The 21,903-nt window shown below is 37.7% G+C and overlaps 1 long non-coding RNA gene across 1 annotated transcript in view; it reads right to left on the reverse strand.

Annotated features, from left to right (window-relative positions):
* LOC131510184 (uncharacterized) overlaps window positions 1–21,903 on the reverse strand; it is a 30,276-nt gene that overhangs the window by 6,257 nt on the left and 2,116 nt on the right. Inside the window, exon 2 of the long non-coding RNA XR_009260929.1 lies at window positions 2,994–3,168. This is a non-coding gene — a long non-coding RNA (uncharacterized LOC131510184). The remainder of the gene's footprint in view (window positions 1–2,993; window positions 3,169–21,903) is intronic.

Here is a 21,903-nt window from a genome sequence, read left to right on the forward strand (position 1 = left end):
TCAGTGTCACTACCAACTGCTCAGGAGATGGGTTCTTCCACTAAAACTCAAGGTCAACATTGGAATACCTGGCCTTTCAGAAAAGAAGTTTTGTTTTATTTCATTTGGAGCTCTGCATGATTAAATCTCTGTGAATCTTCTCTTTGAACAGACATTTAAAATCCAAAAAAGACCAGCCCTTTAGAAATGCTGCCAAAGAGTTAAAAAGGAAAGTGTGAAAATGTAAGTGGCCATTTGAAGATCAGAATATTTCAATTAAAAAATTTATCACTCAACACAGGTGTTGAAATTCTTTCTAAAATTTAGATAGAAATAAAAATAAAGACTATGACTATGTTGAGTAAGGACCCAATTGGGAAAAGATTGTTATTTGTTTGGGAAAATTGTTGAACTGGTAAGATATGAATGTAGTTCCTACCCAAACACTATGCTTATAATCTCAAACCTGTTGAAAGGGCAAAACATAGGAAAATTACTTTATAAATATTTTATAACTAGAGAACATTTTAGCTGAGCAACCTAAACATAGCCTTTTAGGTTAGAAGCAATATACTCTCACTTTCATATGATATAAATAGGTCATCCATCATTATTAGAGAACATTGTTTTTGCACTGAGTTTAAAAAAAAAGACGGAATTTTATTCTGATGGGAGGAAACAACAGGCATTGATTAAGAAAGAAAAAGGTGTATTATATTAGCTTTCAAGAATTCTTCTGAAGATTTGTTTTGATGAATTGTCCTTTCTATGATAAATGAAACACTGAAGAGGTTTATTATCACTTGACTGAAGTCTTTCTAGAAAAGTAACTTCTATGAGTTATGGGACACAGAGAGGCGAGTGGATGTGTTAGCCTTGGGTGAACCTTTGTGCGCTTTCTGGGGTTGCCACATCTGTACACGTACCATGTCTGGGAACATTGTGACTGGTCATTTTTACTTGGGGATTTCCACGTTTCCTGAAATATTCCTCATCCCCATCTTAATATCTCCATAGGGGCCTGGTCTTTCAATTCTCCAGCTCGCAAGGGTCCCTTCTTTGGTACTGAATTGTGGCCTGCTTATGTAATGCACCTTTCCTGCATGTTACTGACATTTCATATCTTACTTTCTTTCCTATTCCTAGAGCAAAATGTTGGAAACAATGTAAATGCAAAAAATAAGAAAATGTAAAAAATAGATTCTAATGAAATACAAATCAATCATTAAAATGGTTTGTTTCCCTCTCTCTCTTTTTCACCCCCAATCCCTTATGTTCATCTGTTTTGTTTCTTAAATTCCATACATGGGTGACATCACACGATAATTGTCTTTCTCTGCCTGACCTACTTTGCTTAGCATAATACACTCTATCTCCATCCATGTCATTGCAAATGGCAAGATTTCATTCCTTTTGATGGCTGAGTAATATTACACACACACACACACACACACACACACACACACACACCACATCACACACCACATCTTCTTCTTTATCCATTCATCAGTTAATGGACATTTGGGGTCTTTCTATAGTTAGGCTATTGTTGATAATACTGCTATAAACATCAGGTACATGTACCCCTTTGAATCTGTACTTTTGTATCCTTTGGGTAAATACCTATTAGTGTAATTTTGGGGTTGTAGGGTAGATCTATTTTCAACTTTTTGAGGAACCTCCATAGTGTTCTCCAGAGTGGCTGCACCAGTTTGCATTCCCACCAACAGTGCAAGAAGTTTTCCCTTTCTCCTCATTCTCACCAACATCTGTTGTTTCTTGTGTTAATTTTACCCATTCTGACAGGTGTGAGGTGGTATCTTATCATGGCTTTGGTTCGTATTTCCCTGCTGATGAGTGATGTTAAGCATCTTTTCATGTGTCTGTTACCCATTTGTATTGTATGTTTTCTTTGAAAAAAATGTCTATTCATGTCTTCTGCCCATTTCTTAACAGGATTATTTGTTTTTTGCGTGTTGAGTTTGATAAGTTCTTTATAGATTTTGGATACTAACCCTTTGTTGGATATGTCATTTGCAAATATCTTCTCCCATTCTGTAGGTTGCTTTTTAGTTCTGTTGATTGTTTCCTTTGTTGTGCAGAAGCTTTTTATCTTGATGAAGTGCCAATAGTTCATTTTTGCTTTTGTTTCCCTTGTCTCCCTTACCTTTTTTTTGTTTCCCTTCCCTTTCATTGAAAACAATGAAAACATTATTCTGCTATATATATATATATATATATATATATATATACACACACACACACACACAATATATATAGTTGAGTATATGTATATATGTATATGTATATGTACATATATATGTGTATATGAAAACATTATTCTGCTATATATACATATATATGTAGTGGAATATACATATATGTATATGTACATATATATGTATATGTATATATATGTAGTGGAATATATGTATATATTATTCTACAAAATACTTTTTGTGCACATATTTGCACATATATGTACACACACTAAAGCTTAAAAACACTTTTCTTGGTATTTTGTGTCTTTTTTAGGAGTTTTATTAATTCCAGTTTCCCTACATGAATGTGTATTAGTTTCCTAATACAAAAAAACCTGTTTAGAAACACAACTATTTTCACTATAGTCCATGTTTTTTAATCCCTGTTTTTCGCTAGAGGAACTGAATTTATTTGTGTAGTTGGTTAGTATTTGTTGCCCAGATCTTGAATTTGTGTTAAGAAGTCTAAAGACTAGATCTTGCCCTCCACTGATCAGCTCTGTGATCTTGGACAAGTTCCTTGGCCTTTCTGAGCCTCAGTGTTTTCATCAACAAAAGAAGGGGTTTGGAGGAGAAAGATGCCTCAGGTACCTCTGGTGAGTCTGTGGCTGTGACTTCCCCAAGTAAGATATGATCACTTTAAGGGGTTTGTTCACTGATCGCAAGAAATACATTTTAATGATAAACACTTTTATAACATAACTGGCAGCCTTGTATAGGAATATTTGTGGGCTTTTCCAGGCCCTTACTTACTACTTTAGAACAACGGTTCTCAAACTTGAGCCTGCATCAGAATCACCTGGAGCCTTGTTAGAATATAGGCGGCTGGGCCCCAGCATGTTTCCGATTGGGTACGTCTGGGCTGGGGCTGGAGAAATTGCATTTCTAACAAGTTGCAGGTGCTGCTGGTCATCTGGAAGAAACCTACCTAAAGAAAATATCCCAGTTAGGAGAAGGCATTTCCAATACCTGTAAGTGTTTTGAATTACTTTTTCCCCCTTTTCCAAAATTCTTAGAAAAGTGTTCTGAAGCTCACTGAAGGATACCTTCAAGTCACTTTTAATTTTAAAATACATTTATTTAAAAACAATGAAAACATTATTCCACCAGATGCTCTGAGTAGGAACAAATGAGGAGATTAACGGGAGGCTTGGGTCTAAGGGTGGGACAGGGAAGAGAAAGTGTATTATTTCGGTTGACCAGAGTCTACTGCACGTAGCACACATGCATTTTCATTCATAAATTAGACAAGGTAGTGAGATGGCTTCCCTGTGGAGCACATTTAACTTAAATACCAAGGTGATCTCAGGATGTCTGTTACTGGCTTGGTACGTGGGTAAGCCCTCACAGACATTTTCCCTTTCTTGTTACTTAGCTTATCAAATCCATGGGAGCCAGTAGGTGTGTACATCAGACTGCAGCAAACCAGACAGAGGCGCTGACCGGGCAGGCTGCCCTGCCTGTGGCACTAGTCTGCATTCCAGAAATAAATCCTGTATTGTCACTTCTTGTATCTTTTGCACACACCACTCTCTATGCCTAGAGTGCTTTAGACTCAGCTACTTCTTAGGGGGGGGGGGGTTGTTGTTCCAATAGCCCTCTGTAAGTGACTCCACTCTCGGATTTACCACATCTTACTGTCATCGTGCATTAATGCTGCTTTCTCCATGGAACTGGAAATATCTTGGGTACACAGTTGGCCTTGGGTTCGTCTCTGTATCTCCAGCCCCGATCAGATCATTTGCCAAATGTTTTCTGTTGAAAATAGATCCATGGATATTCCCAGATAAATTTTTATCTTTAATATAAGTAAAAGGATCAATAAAATAAGACTGAACTCAAAAGAAAGCAAACAAAGTGTGAAAGATCAAATACCTTTGAATTTTATTCATGTTCAACATAACAAACCAGCACACTTCCTTTGCTCTCCATGCACTCTCAGCTCCCAGCCTGTCATAGCCTCTGTCTGCTCCAGGAATCCACCTTGGAATCCACATTTACCTCCTGCTTTCTCCCTGGCAATCTCTGAAGGGGGTTTCTGTTTTGGTTTGTTTTTTCTCCCTTCTTAGCGATAAAACAGAGCCCCAGTATTTTCACACACAAATAAAATGGAAGATAAAATACTTGGTGCTTTGAAAGAAATGTGGAGGCATTTGATGCTATGTTAGATTTTATGCTTCCTTTTAAAAGAAAAGGTCTTACTCTCCATTTACCTATCTAGCTATTTAAGCTAGCAAGCTATCCTTATATTTCTATATATGTATGGAAAACTATTTTAAAAAGTATTTACATGGTATTTATGTGTTGTTAATCACCGATAGTTTAGATAGAAGAATTTAAGTGACTTTTAAAACACTGTTCGTTATTCTGGTCATTACTAAATATTTTTTTTTGGGGGGGAGGGGGTACATTATTTACTTAAATTCAGTTTAGTTACATTCAGTGTAGTATTGGTTTCAATAGTAGAACCCAGTGATTCATCACTTACATATAACACCCAGTGCTCGTCCCAATAAGTGCCCTCCCTAATGCCCATTACCCATTTAGCCCATCCCCCCACCCACCACCCCTCCAGCAACCCTCAGTTTGTTTTCTGTATTTAAGAGTCTCGCAGGGTTTACCTCCCTCTCTGCTTTTATCTTATTTTTCTTTCCCTTCTCCTATGTTCATGTGTTTTGTTTCTTAAATTCCACATGTGAATGAAATCACATATTTGTTTTTCTCTGATGGTCAGTACTGATTCTTAAAACTATGAGGATGTGTTGGGGCACCTGGGTGGCTCAGTTGGTTGGGTGACCGACTTCAGCTCAGGTCATGATGTCACAGTTCGTGAGTTCGAGCCCCATGTCAGGCTCTGTGCCAACAGCTAAGGGCCTGGAACCTGCTTCAGATTCTGTGTCTTCCTCTCTTTCTCTACCCCTTCCCTGCTCATGCTCTGTGTCTCTCTGTCTCTCAATAATAAATACACGTTAAAAAAAATAAAGAAAAAAACAAAAAAACTCTGAGGATGTATTATTTTTACAATTGCTATCCCAAAAAGTTCTGCCTCTCTAAGTATTGAGAAGATCCTATGCCTCTTCTAATGTCAACCATGGATTTATCTGTCTTGTTACTTAGAAGACACAATTGTAAAGGTTCGTTGACTCAAGTTATCACACCCCAGAGTAGATAGGTGATTTGTATTTATTTATAGCAGTTTTGACTCTTGAAATCTTGCTGAGCTGAATTGTGTGTCTTTTCAGTCTGCAGTACACCGAACACTCTTCAGGGAATGAATCGGACACTGTTACAGGTAGATCAAGGAGGGTGTTATTTCAGGCAGTCGAGGTGGTTCTGCCTTCGCTATAAGTTAAAGCAACACTGTTTGCCAAGTTTTCCTAAAAATGGCATGGAACCTCAGAGATGAGAAATAGAGCACAAGGTGGTCGTCATCCAATTGTTCTTCACGTGAGACATGATGAAGGGTAGGTGTTCTAAATATTCTCGGCAAAGAATCTTTTCATTTTTTATCTGGATGATTTTACGAGGTTTTCTAAAGCTGCTGTGGGCCAGCTAGAGCAATCCTTGCCAAAACAGGAGATTAAAAGGGAAGTTTTGGAGGAACCCTCAGGTGATAGATAACAATATGATCTGTGAGACAGATTTCCAAGTTAAGTGTCTGAAATGTAGTTACATATATCAGTTACAGGATTCTATACCTCATCCACCTCTAGGATAAAAAAGTCAGGTTTTGGGGGATCAAGGAGAATGTGTGAGAATATCCTTAGAGACCTACCCCCCAAGGGGAGAAAAGTTATATGTGCTTAGGTTCAAGAGAAAGGGGCTTCGGGGCACCTGGGTGGCTCAGTCAGTTAAGCTTCTGCCTTTGGCTCGGGTCATGATCTCACCATTCGTGGGTTCGAGCCCTGCATCAGGCTCTCTGCTATCATTGCAGAGCCTGCTTTGGATCCTCTGTCCCCTTCTCTCTCTGCCCCTCCCCCTCTTGCACTCTCTGTCTCTCTGAAAAATAAACATGAAAAAAACTTAATAAACTAGACTGCTTCACTCTTAAAAAAAGAGGGAGAAAGGGGCTTCACTTGGATAATTTGATATGTGTCCCCTTAAGTGAGAAGCACACAGTGAATAGGTGTGTGACTCCTACCTGGGAAATGTTCAGAGTGAGAGATGCGCTGACTATGTGCTGTGGTCCTACTGAGCCTATGGGATGGGATAAAAGGCACAGGCCAGGATGAGAGGCAGTGAAGATGACCTGGAGGTACAGCTCTGGGAGCTTCCTTTGGATTAGTGGCCGAATGATACCTCAGGAAGTGAAATGCCAGAGAAAACATTTCGAGGCTCAAGGACAACAGTTATCCCAGTATTAGGATTTAGTCTAAGCGGTAGCCTACTCCAAACCGGGAATGATGGGCCAAAGGTAGGATCAGAGAGCAGGTTAGTCAGGTCACTAGTTTTTAAGGCATGTTAAGATACAGTTGGGATAAGTCAGAATTATGCCACCAGTTACTTCGGGTTTCCATATACAATGTCTTACCTACTGACAGACACGTTATTTAGTCCCATTCCTGCTGCAGAAAGCAATGACCTCAAGTGGAAATTAAAACAGCAGCATTCACAACATGGAACCAAACAACAAATAAACAAAAACTGCCTGCTGCCAGATCACACATCATTAATTGTTGAACAAATGTAAGGAGTGTCAATTAGGAGGGGGGCCAGATGATTTGTTTGGCCTGTCACACCCACATCTACCTGTGGTGGCTTAGCCTTGTTCCTGAGACCTGTTGACTCACATGGTTTGTTCCTAAGTGTATTCCTTCACCCTTGTGGAGTCTTGTCCCTAAAACTTTATCAAAGTCTACTAGCATCTACTTGCTTCACGGGGAAACACAAGATTGGGGCATTTCAAGTACAGACCTGTAAAATTAGATGGTTATAATTGCTTACTTAAATCAGTTTTGGTTAAAAAGTATAACTGAATGTTATGGATTTCTAGTTCCAACTAGAATTTGTTTATAAAGAGCTGGGAAAGAAGGGAGTCTGTTGACCCATGAGATTTGAGATGACCAGACTTGAATCATCCATTCAGTACATGGTAAATGGATAAGGTGAAGGTGACAAATATTTTCAAAACAGTGACTGTAAAATGTAAGTTAAATATAAATTTATTCCATATCTTACCATAAAATTGTATATTTGTCTCTGTTTGCTATGAAGGACATTCAGCTTTACTAAAATATTGTGATGCTGATTTGAGTAGTTCAAGGATTGTTAACTCGTAAATTCCAGACTAGACTACTAATGTACATAGAAACCCAATTTATTGTAATGTTTGTTGCAGAAAACTATGGGTTTTTTTTCCACTTAAAGTTGTAAACTAAGTTTTTATCAGAGATTGATTCACCATAGGAGGTTAAGTGTTGCTAAAAATTAACTGATGCTATAATTAATCTCGCTCAGTTTAACTCAATTAGCAAAAAAAGATTAGATTTTTTTAAAATTAGGAACCTAGTTAAAGGCACCAATTCTTCTTTTTGATATTTTGATTTGCAAATAAAAGGAAAAGTCTAACATAGTTACTTTGAAACACTGAAAATCTCAATTTCTTTTCTATAGCTTATGGTAACCTTTACTGCTTTTGACTCAACCAGGTCTCCCCCAAGAGTAGGGACAGTAACAGATCTGACAGTGCAACCTAGACAATTTCATTGACTCATTTGGGCTTTGCCACTTGTCTGTTATTCAGAATTCTTTTTGTTGTAATTTATAGATAATTCAACTCAAAATGACTCAGGCATTAAGAGTTCATTGGTTCCCACCACTGTGGTCTATATAATATGTGAGGTAAGATCCAGTGTTCACAGAATGCCATTAGGATTGGTTCTCTTCCTTCCGGAAAGCCTTCCACGTTGGCTTCCTTCTCAGGCAGCTTCTCCCCTCAGTATAGCAGCAAGCCTTAGCAGATCTAGACTCACATCTTGGCAGTTTAGCATTCTCACTGGAAAAAGAGCTTCTTTTCCAACAGTTCCAGTAAAAGTTCTGTATCTAAAGGATTTTGGGTTCAGATTGGTCCATTTTGGGTTCCTCAAAGCAATCGCTTTTTCAGAGGGTTTCACGGCTACAGCTGGTAAGGCCTAAGTCACATCTCCCTTCCCCACCAACAGATAGACCTAAAGTGCAAATGGGCAGATTTGGGGGTAGAGGGCATGTTTGGAGTACAGACAAGCCCTCCTTCACATGTGGACAGCCTTCTCAGGTCTTTCCCTCTTTTATTCCTTTCTTCCTGGGTGAGGTTTGTCAGTGTGCACACATTGTGCCTTCACACTGTATGCTTAGCCCCTATCTTCTCCATTCCTTTCTCATCAAAACCCTCTAGCTTCACAATCGTAGCCCCACATTGGAAGTTACATGGAGCACTTTAACTTTAAAAAGTACTGGTGCCCAAGCCCCACCCCCAGAGATTTTGATCCACTTTGTCTAAAGTAGAACCCTTTCAATCATGTTTTGTAAAAGCTTCCTAGGTGATTTTAATGTGCAGGCACGGTTGAAGGCTACTGCTCCAAACTAAACTTGATGCTGGGAAGAACCTGTCCATCCTCCACACAGAAGAAGAAGAAGTTTGAATGCTAACCTGCCCCAAGGGTGTTGCACTTTAACCACATCCAGCTGTTATATTGAAAGAATGAAGCACTAATGGCGACATGTCAGTCATTTACCAGTACAAAGAAAGCATTTGGAGAAGCATCAGCCCTTCTCATGACTCCTGATACAGTATTAGCTCTAGTTCCTCATTTTGCCCTGACAGATGGTTTCATGGTCATGGTCATGGTGCCATGACATATACCCAGTTTATAATTAACCTGGATGCGATGAGCTACCAAATAGATGTTGGTCACTGATTTTTAGAATGAGAGATGTTTTAAAGTGCAGGCTCGTGTGTGTGTGTTGTGCGTGTGTTTCCTTCACCAAAAAATGATTCACTTAAAGAGGAAGAAATTGCCTTTACCATTGGGTTTTTATACTGATTGCTTTTGCATTTTCTCTGCCAGAGGATTGAATTGTCATTGCTTGGCTCTCAAGAACAAAGTTGTATATTTTCTGCTACATGATTCATTATAAACAACAGCTTTGGGAAGGCACTCGAGGGCCAGTAATTATACTGATGAAACAGAAAGACTGTATTCCAAGTGAGGTTAATTTTAGCAGAAGTCAGATAAAAATGTTGTCAACTAACAGCAAACATGCTGGCAATGGAGCCAGATTCATTGGTGGCAGTGACTGGTTGTCTGGTCTGAGTGGTTTCCAGGGTCACCATGGAAAGCAGACTAGACCTCTCGGCAGTCCCAGGCTGTTTAAATTTTGAAGTAGATATATGAAGCTGGTTATGTAATAAACCTTATAAATCACAAGTGGAAAGTAATCTTGACTTAGAAATGTTACTAAGAATATGGAATGCTGAAAATTTACAGGTGTGTGTGTGTGTGTGTGTGTGTGTGTGTGTGTGTGTTGGAGTGGGGAGAGGCGCATAGATCTGTGTAGCTGATAATTGATCCAAACTTAATACATTTATTTCTCCATGGAGTAAGCTAGTCTATGAAGAAGATCCCTACATGGTGAAAAACAGTATTGCACCTTATGATGAAAGCAATTTTAATGTTTCTACAAAAAAAAAACCCCACCAAAAAACCATACTTAAATGTTGTTTAGAATTCTGTTTTCTACAAAGAATACATACATCTCTTTTAGGAAATGACTTAGGGCTCCTTATAGCCAGTATCTCCACTCATGCAGAAATGAGTGTTAGTGGATAATTAAACAAATGAGTCCTTCTGCAAAGAAAATTAAAGCTAAAAAAACAAAGGTAATTGGTAAAGAAGTCTGCTACTGAGGAGAACTTTAGCATAGGAGGAGAGTTGCTGTTATATTTCCATTGAAAAGATGCTGCATGTATCCTTTTCTCTTCCTTTCTTTCTCATGTGGAGAAAAGCAGCAGAAATTCTAACCACAAAAAGCTTGAGTACAAAATAAGGTCTTCCCCATGATTAGTTTGATCTTTTAAGCCAGAGTAATATACTGACCAGGGGTTTTTGACCTAGAATTTAGAGATCAGTTTATAGATAGGCAATTAAATGAGTAAGGGGAAAAAAAAACATTCAAACTTGCTTAACCAATAAGAGAATGAATTGAACCATGGTACTGAGATGTTTGTGGGTGGAGACACTATTTCAGAATCTACTTGGTAAGGGAAGTTTAAGGACATTTCTAGGGGTGTGGCCTTCCCCAATCTCTCCCCTGCACCTGTCCATTCCTTGCTTCTGATTGTTCCAGACTGACTGGAGTCTGCTTTAATCTCTTTCCGTGTGTCAGACAAGATGGACATTCACAGCAGTTTTGATAAACAACAGTAGTAGGAAGAGATGAATTTCTCAACATCCACATATCAACCTTTGAAAATTCTCTCATTGTTTCTGATTGGGCTGTGAGCTCATTCTTCAAAAATCTCTGTGGCCTGAGCTATTGGTATTCAAACTGACCCAAACTGACCCAATGTGGCAGGCTGAATTCCTGGAATTTATGAATGTGTTACCATATTAAGCAAAAGGGACTTTGCAGATGTGATTAAGGATTTTGAGCTGGGGAAATTACCCTGTGTTATTTTGATAGGCTCAGTGTAGTCACAGGGTTCCTTATAAAGGGGAGGTAAGAGGGGCAGAATCATAGAGAAGGAAATGGCAGAGTGGAATCCAAGGTCAGAGAGAGCCTGATTGGAAGAGGCTATGCTTCTGGCTTTGAAGGTGGAGCATGTGGCCATGGGGCAATGAGTTCAGGCTGCATCTGGAAGTTAGAAAAAGCAGGGAAATGGATTTTTCCCCCGAAGCCTCTGGAAGGAATGCAGCCTGGTGACACCTTGACTTTAGAACTTCTGCTCTCTAGAACTGTAAGAGAATAAATGTGTATTGTTTGAGCCAGTAAATTTGTAATCATTTGTTATAGCAGCAATAGGAAACTAATATACCCAGTGTGTGCCCAACCCACTAGGGTTACAGGAACACAATGATTGATAGCCCAACTAGGAGCACATGAAGGGTGGGGGAGAGGTGACTTTTCCAGAGGGATACTGGAGGGCAAAAACAACATGTATATCACATTAATCAAGCGAAATTTGATGCTGAGCAATCTGGAAGTTGGAGAAAGAATTCCAGAAGTATAGTTGGTAGAAGAAAAAGGAACTGGGACCTTTTCAAATAAAATTAATAGAAAGCATTTCTAAAGCTCCTGCAGAGCTTGTTCTGTCTAGTCTTTGTCCATATTTTTCTCCTGTCTTCCTCTGAGAGGGAGGATCTTCTGGAATGGTTTGCATTGTTTTAGTGGACTTCTTGGAGGAATCAGTAATACATACCCTTGCAAGAAAGTGTCAGTTATACTATACTTCTAAGGCAAATCTCTATAAACTTATAGATTTAGCTATTCCTAAAGTATTCATTTCCTATGCAAAGTTTTTGCTGTCTGTATGTCTTGGAACGTTTATTTAAGGTAGTTTGAAAATGTAGCTGGCTTGAAGCTAGGAACTAAAATGAATAATTAATTTATATTTTGAATAAAGCCAGGAAAGGAGTCTCTCTCCCATTTCTTTATTTGCCAGTGATCAATTTTTAAAATTCAGGCTGTCAAACTGCAGTTATATGTGAAAGATGTCAATGATTTTTGCCACATTAAGGCACCGACTTCTCTCTCATTAATGTTTTTCTTCAAATCAACTCATTTTTTAACTTACCACAAAGAAATTTTTAGCACTTAATATATAACTGTGAAAATACAAAAGTCCATCACCTCAAATCATTTAATGTACCATCAGTTTTTCAGATTTAAGATTTTTGAGTACTCTTTTAGTTTACAGAACAGCTTTAATTATCTTTTACCATAGCTGTACTAGCAATCTAAAAGCATAGACATCAGCCTTGGCTTCCAATAGAGACTGAAAGGATAATTTGGACTAATATTGCCATTAAGAACAACTAAAATGGGTGCAAAAATATGAAAATAACCTTTTTGAAAGTATCAGAGAACCACCAAGGCTGCAAAGAATTATGGGACTAAGATCCAAGATAGTAAATCCAGAGGGATGAGCTCAGAATTTTTGAGCTGTTTTGCCACAGCTTTGCCTGCCATGTTCAGAAACATGGGTTGAGTACCTGAAAAGCTGAGCAATATTTTAACAAAATCATGTGACTGGGTGGCGGGGAGAATGAAAACAAGGTCCCTGACAAACTCCTAGGCACTGGGTTGGCACCCCGTAGATGCATCCATTACCCAAGTAAGAGTGTATAGAAGTTAGACCAATGTTCTCAGGTACTAAAGCCCAGGTGATTCAAATAATTTTAATCCCTTTGTGTGTTAAGCAAATCCAAAATTGTAGTTTTCATGGTCCCTACCAGAAGTAAAAGTGAATTCTCTTGGGGAAAAAGATTGTATTCTTATAGGGCTCAAGTTGCATCTATTATTTTTAATGTGCAATATCTGGCACTCAATAAAAAATAAAAGGTGTATCAGGAAACTAGACAGTATAATTAAAAACTACAAACAGAAACAGATTCACAGAGAATCTATATAATAGAATTCAAAACTATGTGTATAATTTGATTAAAGAGATAAAAGGCAAGATCAATAACTTTTGCAAAGAATGGGAAGTTCAATGAAAAGAAATGAGAAATATAGTATCTAAAATTAATGACACAAGGGTTTGACTTAGAAGATCATGTGCTACCCAGGAGAGAATTAATAAACAGAGCAGCAGGTAAGAGAAAACATCTAGAATGAAGGGACAAGAGGTTGGGAATTCTAAAACAAGAGAAAGATGTAAAAAAAGATATAGAAAAAAGTCACATATGTTTCATTGAAATCTCAGAAGAAGGAGAAAAATTGAAAGGGGCAGAAGAAATATTTGAAGAGATAATGGCTGAAAAAATTTCCCAAACTGATGAAAGACATCAAGCCATAGATTTGACAAGCAATACAAGCCTCAGGCAAGGTAAATTCAAAGAAAATCACAGCTAGACACATGATACTAAAACTGCTGAAAAGAAATGTCAAAGATAAAAATCTCTTACAAAGCAGAGTATTGCCTAATTTGTTGGTATATAATTTTTCATAATATTCTCTTATAATTTTTTGTATTTCTCAGATGTTGGTTGTAATCTCTCTCATTCATGATTTTATTTATTTGGGTTCTCTCTCTCTCTCTCTCTCTCTCTCTCTTGATAGGTCTGGCTCGGGGTTTATAAATTTTATTAAACCAGCGCCTGGTTTTATTGCTATGTTCTGTTTTTGTTTGTTTCTGTATCATTTATTTCTGCTCTAATCCTTATTATTTCCCTTCTTCTGCCGCGCATTTAGGTTTCATTCGTGGTTCCTTTTCTAGCTCCTTTCAGTGTAAGGTTAGGTTGTGTTTTTTAAATTTGTCTTTCTTCTTGAGGTAGACCTGTATTACTATATACTTCCCTCTTATGATCACTTTTGCTGCATTCCAAAGGTTTTTGGACCATCATGTTTTCATTTTCATTTGTTTCTATGTATTTTTAAAATTTCTTCTTTAATTTCATGGTTAGTTGACCATTCATTCTTTAGTAGGATATTCTTTAACCTCCATGTATATGGAAGAAATTGATTAATTTCTAGAAACATAAACTACCAAAATGGAAATCGGAAGAAATCAAAAATTTGAACAGACCCTTAACCAGCAAAGAAATTGAATCATTAATCAAAAATATTCCAACAAACAAAATTCCAGGAACAGATGGCTTCCCAAAGGAATTCTACCAGCCATTTAAAGAATTGATACCTATTCTCAAACTGTTCCAGAAAACAGAAATGAAAGGAAAACTTCCAAACTCATTCTACAAGACCAGCATTACCTTGATTCCAAAACCAGACAAAGACCTGACTAAAAAAGAGAATATATCCCAGGGACTAATATCCCTGATGAACATGGATGCAAAAATTCTCAACAAAATACTAGCCAGTTGAATCCAACAGTCCATTAAAAGAGTCATTCGCCACCATTAAGTGGGATTTATTTTTGGGCTGCATGGGGGGTTAAATATTTACAAATCAACATGATACACCACATTAATAAAAAGAAAGGATTAGAACTGTATGATCCTTGCAATAGATGCACAAAAAGCATTTGACAAAGCACAGCACCTATTCTTGATAAAAACTCTCAACAAAGTAGGGATAGAAGGAACATACCTCAACTACATAAAGGCCATATATGAAAGACCCATAGCTAATATTCTTAATGGGGGAAAACTGAGAGATTTTCCTCTACAGTCAGGAACAAGAAAGGGGTGTCCAATTACACCATTGTTATTTAACATAGTACTGGAAGTCCTAGCCTCAGTAATTGGATAACAAAATGAAATAAAAGACATCCAAATTGGCAAGAAAGAAGTCACTTTCACTATTCACAGAGGACACGACACTCTAGAGAATCAGAACGATTCCACCAAAAAATTGCTGGAACTGATACATGAATTCAGTAAAATCACAGGATAAAAAATCAACATGCAGAAGTCTGTTGCATTTCTATACATTAATAATGAAGCAGCAGAAAGAGAAATCAGGGAATCGATCCCATTTACAATTGCATCAAAATCCATAACAAAGCTAGGAATAAACCTAACCAAAGAGGTAAAAATCTGTACTCTGAAAAACTATAGAACACTTATGGAAGAAATTGAAGATGATGCTAAGAAATGGAAAAATCTTCCATGCTCATGGATTGGAAGAACAAATATTGTTAAAATGTTTGTGCTACCCAAAGCAATCTGCAGATTTAATACAATCCCTATCGAAATACCATCAGCAGTTTTCACAGAACTAGAACAAAAAAATCCTAAAATTTCTATGGTTCCACAAAAGTCCCTGAATAGCCAAAGCAATCTTCCAAAAGAAAAGCAAGGCTGAAGGCATTACAATTCCAGACTTCAGACTTCAAGCTATGTTGCAAAGCTGTAGCCGTCAAGACAGTATGGTACTAGCACAAAAATAGACACATAGATCAATGTAACAGAATGCAAAACCCAGAAATGGACCCACAAGTATATGGCCAACTAATGTTTTACAAAGCTGTATAGAAAATCCAATTGAAAAAAGATGGTCTTTTCAACAAATGGTATTGGGAAAACTGGATGGTGACATGCAGAAGAATGAAACTGGATCACTTTCCTACACCATACACAAAAATAAACTCAAAATGGATGAAAGACCTAACTGTGAGATAGGAAACCATCAAAATTCTGTAGGAGATCACAGGCAGCAACCTCTTTGACTTTGGCTGTAGCAACTTCTTACTAGACACCTCTCTAGAGGCAAGGGAAACAAAAGCAAAAATGAACTACTGTGACCTCATCAAGATAAAAACCTCCTGCACAGCAAAGGAAACAATCAGCAAAACTAAAAGGCAACTTATGGAATGGGAGAAGATACTTGCAAATGACATATCAGAGAAAAGGTTAGTATCCAAAATCTATAAAGATCTTGCCAAACTCAACACCCAAAAAACAAATAATCCAGTCAAGAAATGGCAGAAGACATGAATAGACATTTTTTCAAAGAAGACATACAGATGGCTAACAGGTACATGAGAATATGCTTAACATCACTCATCAGGAGGGAAATACAAATCAAAACTACAATAAGATATCACCTCACATCTGTCAGAATAGTTAAAATTAACAATACAGGAAACAACAGATGATGGCATATTCATCCATATTTGGAATTTAAGAAACAAAACAGATGAACATGGGGGAAAAAAGAGGCAAACCATAAAACAGACCCTTAGCTGAGAACAAACTGAGAGTTGCTAAGGGGGTGGTGGTTCTTGGGGCGATGGGTTAAATAGGTGACGAGGATTAAGGAGGGCACTTGTTGTGATGAGCACTGGGTGTTATATGTAAGTGATGAATCACTAAATTCTACTCCTGAAATTAATATTATACTATATATTAAGTAATTGGAATTTAAATAAAAACTTGAAACTGCAAACAAAACAAAATAAAATAAGCAGAGTAAAAAGACAAAGTTTAGGAAAACAATTGACTCTAGAACACAGTTGGGCAGTATTTTCCAAATTAGTGAAATAAAATAATTTCCAGCCTAAAGAAAATGAAGATAAAATAAATGCTTTTTCAGACAAATAAAAACTGGCAGAATTCATAACCAGAAGATCTGCATTAAAGGAAATACCAGGTTTTCAGGTAGAAAAACATCCCAGATGAAAGCTTAAAGATGCAGGCAGAAATGACAAGCACTGAAAAAGGTAAATCTAAATGAGTATTGATAGTATGAAACAATAATACTATATAAACATATAATCAAAATACATATACTTTAAAGTTATATAAGACAACAATAGTATATATTTTTACAGAAGAAGTGAATGGGATCAAAACCTTTCATTATCTGAAAGGAGATAAAATATTCTTTTAAGTTAAACTTATGTAAGTTAAAGGTGATTGTTGCAACCTCTGGTATAACCACTTTAAGAGCATTAAAATACTGTAAAACTACCAAATTAGTGAGTGGGAGCAGAATTTAAAAAATCAATCTGAAATAAGAATGGAAATACAAAAATAGAAACGTAAACAATTCTATAATATCAACCCAATAGCTACAAGTAATTTTAGCTTTCAGATACTGATCTCTAAGTACCATTTCCAACTAAAGGCACAAGAATGTCTTAGAGAAATGCCCAGTCCAAGGAAACATTGAAGATTTGCTTTGTCACAACAAATAAGAGAGTTATCAAAGACCACTGGGATCATGTCAAATGAACTCAAAAACCAACTTGAACTGATTCTCACTAGTTTAAGGTTGTAAAATTTGATAATGAGAATAATAAAAGCAAACATATTTAAACCCATGTATTCAAAACCATTAATTAATAAATCTTCCAACAGACTCAGAGATTGCCTTTTGAGGACACAAGGTCACCAACTCATTATAAATAATGATAAATATAGGGAAAGACTCAAGAAGTTCTTCTAATTTTCCTATAGAACCATACCACAAGTAACCAAGTGGTTGGCAAAGAGAAGTTCCTTCTTACATAAGTATTTTAAGTAAGCAAAATAAATGATAGAGTTAAGAATTCATCATTTTACAGCCCTTAATGAATTAATGGATCTGTGAACCAACCATCAGTGGTTCTTAGCATCACTTAAAAAAGACATTTGGATATCATGTACTTCCTTATAGAAGTTTATAGCAACCTCAGAAAAGTGGTCTGCAAAAAAGGAAAAAAAAATTAAACTTGAATGTGATCAAGCTTCTAGACATTACTATCAGTTTAAAAGAGACAGAAGACCATAAGACAACCTAGTTTCTTTAGCAACAAAATTGCAAGGAAAAAAATAATTAGATATAGTAAGAATCTAAATTAAAGACTTAAGAGTCATATTAACTAAATGTAATTATGTTCTTTGGATTCAAATTCTGATAAAAGAAACTTAAAAAAAATATAGGCTAGTTGTAGAAATATGAACACAGAATGAATATTTGATAATGTTAAGGAATTATTGTCAATTTGTTTGGGTTTAATGATGGAATTCTAGGTATAATTTTAAAGGAAAGTCTGTATTTTTTACTTCATGGAGAAATATTTATAAATAAAATGGTCTGATGCTCAGGATTTACCTCAAAATAATCTGATGGGGGTGGGGAAGTGGGAAGAAGTTTAGAAGAAACAAAAAATTGCATGACAAATTTTGAAACTATGTGATGTGTCAATGGGGACGCAGAGAACATTCTGTCTACTTTAGTGTGTGTAATGACAAATCTGACTCCATATTTTGATGTTTGACTGCCAACCACTTTTAAGTGTCACCTTCCCCCTTCCCATTGTGCCCCACATCTGCACTAGTTGAGAAGAAAGTCCTGTGTTTTCTCCTTTGACACTTGCAGGAGATTCAATCCCCTAACTGCAATAAAAACCCATGCCAATTTTCTTTCTTTACTCTCTCAAGCCACTGCTTGAGAGGCCTGTCCTTCTCTCCCACAGAGAACTCACGACCATCTCACTTGGTCAAAAGTGTGGGTGGCCTGGGGACTCCACTTACAGCTGGTATTTGAAGTGTCTTTTTGGGTACTGGGCTCTTTAATCTGTGGGATCTGTGCTAATTCTGGGTGGTTAGTGTCAGAATTGTACCCCAGTCCACAGCACACCAGTTGGTGTCAGAATAATTCCTCATTCACTTCTCCCACAGAGACATCATAATATCCATCTCTTACTTTTCTAAATATACCTCATAGAATGGGATGTTTTCTTTATACAAGAAAAATCTGGAAATTTGGGGAGATCAGAAATCATAAAAGCTATGACGTCATTCTAGAAAGCAAGCTATCTCTGGGGAAATAAGAGACCATTTCTCAGATGAGAAGAGAACTCTATGACACTAACTCAACTCAGGCACGATTACTTTTACAGGTTCTTGCTTTCTCTCTGACAAGTCTAAAGCTATTTCATGCACTGAAGATTTCAATTATTAAAAGAATTTGAAGCTGAAAGCAAAACAACAACAACAAAAACCCAACAACGCATAAATTAATCCATCTATGCAGCATATATTCATTAAGTGTCTACTATGCCAGACATATTCCAGGCACTGGAGATCCATGTGACTAAGACTGAATAGCACCTCTGCCCTTATGCAGCTTACAGCCTAAAATGGGTTGGGTGGGCAGGAGCTAAACCCAAAAAAAGTAAGCTAATTATTTAACATCTAAAATTGTGATAAGTGCTCTAAAGAAAAAAAAAACTGAGAAAGAATAACTAGAGATAATGACATCAGTGATGATGAGCCAACTATGTAAAGAGCAGAAGAAACACGGGACCAGTTTTTGTGAGCGTAAGTCCTATGCATTTACTTAGGTCCCCATGCTTAGAAGGGTCCATACTTAATGTAAAGCTCTGCTGTCACCATCTTGAAATTCTTAATGAAATTTGAATAAGAATGCCTGTTTTTTTTTAACTTAGCTGTGGGCCCTGCAAAGAGTGTAGCTGATCTGGGGAAAAGCATTCAAATTAGAAAAAGACTGCCTGTGCTAAGAATTAAGTCAGGGAAGAGCAAGTTGTATGAGAAGAACTGAAAGAAAGCCAAGAAGGAGTAAGGAGCTGAATGGCCGGAAGTGAGGTCAAGGAGAGGCAGAATCTCTGGCAGTGACTCCACCACTGCCATAAACTCAAGTGTTTCCACTGGCCCAGGGACCACTCTGTTGAGAAGTTATCCTGGAGGGTGACTTTCAAATAACCCATCACCAAACTGGGGCTAAAGCCTTGGGACAGAGGCCAACAAGGGGTTACAAGGTGTTGGAATACAGCCAACTATTCCAGGCTTCCCGTTGCTGTTCTCATGTCCAGGCCTAAGGCAGCTGGATCCAGAGGTAGAGCCCACTGTTGCCACTGCTGAGATCTAGCCTTCAGAAGCCTATCATCAAGGCTTCAAGAAGGTGTGTACATCGAGTAGAGGGATGTTCAAAATGCCTAGGGAATGTTTTTCTCTATGTTCTTGCTTTAAGGTAATATTTCAAGTCCTGTATTATTTTGTTGTAGAAAATCTGGCATTTTAACAGAATCTACTTTGATGGGAAGAGTAAGAGGCATTTATAAAATTGGCTGACTGTTACTAAGTTACAAACAGCAAATAACGCCATCAGGTGATGAGTACCTGAAATCATTTGTAAGTTTCAAGTGTTTGTAGTGTTTCTTGGCAGGACATTCTAAGCTTTTTTATTGTATTAGAAGCAGGTATTTTTTTTTTTTGTTTCTCTATAATTTTGAGGTCACCAAGTACCCAGGGGACAGAGGTTTAACAGAGCTGTCTTAGAACTGGTAGGGGAAGTGAAGTTGCTGCCAGTTTCTCTTTTTCCCACATGGGAATCCAAAAAAGACCAAAATACCTTTGGAAAGAAAGCACAGGACAGTAGATAGATCATGTTGGAATCACCTCCCTTAAGAATGAGGGTGCCTAGGGGGCACCTGGGTGGCTCAGTCGGTTAAGCGGCCGACTTCGGCTCAGGTCATGATCTCGTGGTCCGTGAGTTCGAGCCCAGCGTCAGGCTCTGTGCTGACAGCTCAGAGCCTGGAGCCTGTTTCAGATTTTGTGTCTCCCTCTCTCTGACCCTCCCCCGTTCATGCTCTGTCTCTCTCTGTCTCAAAAATAAATATACATTAAAAAAAATTAAAAAAAAAAAGAATGAGGGTCCCTAGGTCAATGGTCTTCCTGAGGTCCCTACATAGATAAGGGGAATAAATTGGATCTTGTACCATCTTGATGGTACAAGATGGCCTTGGTAGGTTGCTTATCTTATATGCCTTCAGTACCTGCCGCATCTCTATGGATTGGGAATTGCTTAGGAGGTGTTTCTCTACTCACCCGAAGAATGGAATTTATTGTTAAGACTAATAAAGATGATATCTGCTACTGTTGAACACCTACTGTGTGCCACATAGTTTACTTACGCCACGTACAAGTATTTGTGTGCTACGTATACTTTATTATGCCACATAAGAATGTGTGGCACACTCTCATACTTAATTCTCACAATGAATCAAGTGCATAGTTATCATACTTCTTTTACAGTTACTAAAAGTGAAGCTTGGAGAGGTCAGGTCAGTTACCTAGAACTGAGGTCTTAATGCCAGTGAATGGTAGCCTAGAATTTGTACGTAAGTCTTCCAGGCATCAAAGCCCTTCCTCTCCATGATTACCCCATTCCTTGCCAAGGAAGCTCTTCTCCCACTTGCCAGAGAACTGGAGCGGGGCTGGGGAAGCAGTCAGCATTTTGTTATCTTCAGACTGACTGATTTCTGATTGGCCCAGTGCTTACAGGAAGCAGATGGAGCAGACACCAGGATCCTGCTGAGCTCAAAAGAGACAATCAAGCCCTGCTCCTTCCATTTTTACATGACATTTTGTTAGTTTGAAATGTGATTAAAACCAGGGCACTCAAAGGCAAAGATTAGCATAGTCTAATTCAATGGGTGTATGCATTTAAAACCTAGATTAGTTGTATTATATTTAAAACATACTGGCCAGTTCTACACAATGGGTTTTAGTTTTCAATACCAGCTGGCTGCAAATACCCAGCCAGATTCTCTCAGGGTATACAGGATTTCTTGGCAGTGAACTGGACATTTTGGGAGGTCTATTAACTCTTCCTGACCACTGGAATGGTAGCTGATGCTTTTTAATATATTGGCTCTCAGAAGGCTTCTCTACTGTTAAAGACAGATTCATTCAGAGAATTCCAAAGACCCAAATGCATAAGAAAAACACAGTCATAATTACAGTGAAGAAGTCAGTTACTTAACATGAAACTAAAATGGTGCATTAAGTGAAAACAAGAAATAATGTCTCTGAACTGGGCTTATGTGTGATTATAGAGATGAGTGAAAATAGCAATCTAACCCCAGTGGCCTCCTTTCTAACTCCTGACTTTGAGGAACTTTTTCCAGCCTCCAGGCTTTTGCATTTGTGTTCCTTTTGCCTGGAAGTTTGTCCTGATCCAACCCCATAACATGAATGTCTTTTTCTCATCCCCCAGTCTCAGCTCAGATGCTATGTCCTGAGAGAGAACTTCCTTGTGTTCTCCTCAGGCACTC

This window comes from Neofelis nebulosa, chromosome 1 (genome assembly GCF_028018385.1).
Source record: "Neofelis nebulosa isolate mNeoNeb1 chromosome 1, mNeoNeb1.pri, whole genome shotgun sequence".
Taxonomy (NCBI): Eukaryota; Metazoa; Chordata; class Mammalia; order Carnivora; family Felidae; genus Neofelis; species Neofelis nebulosa.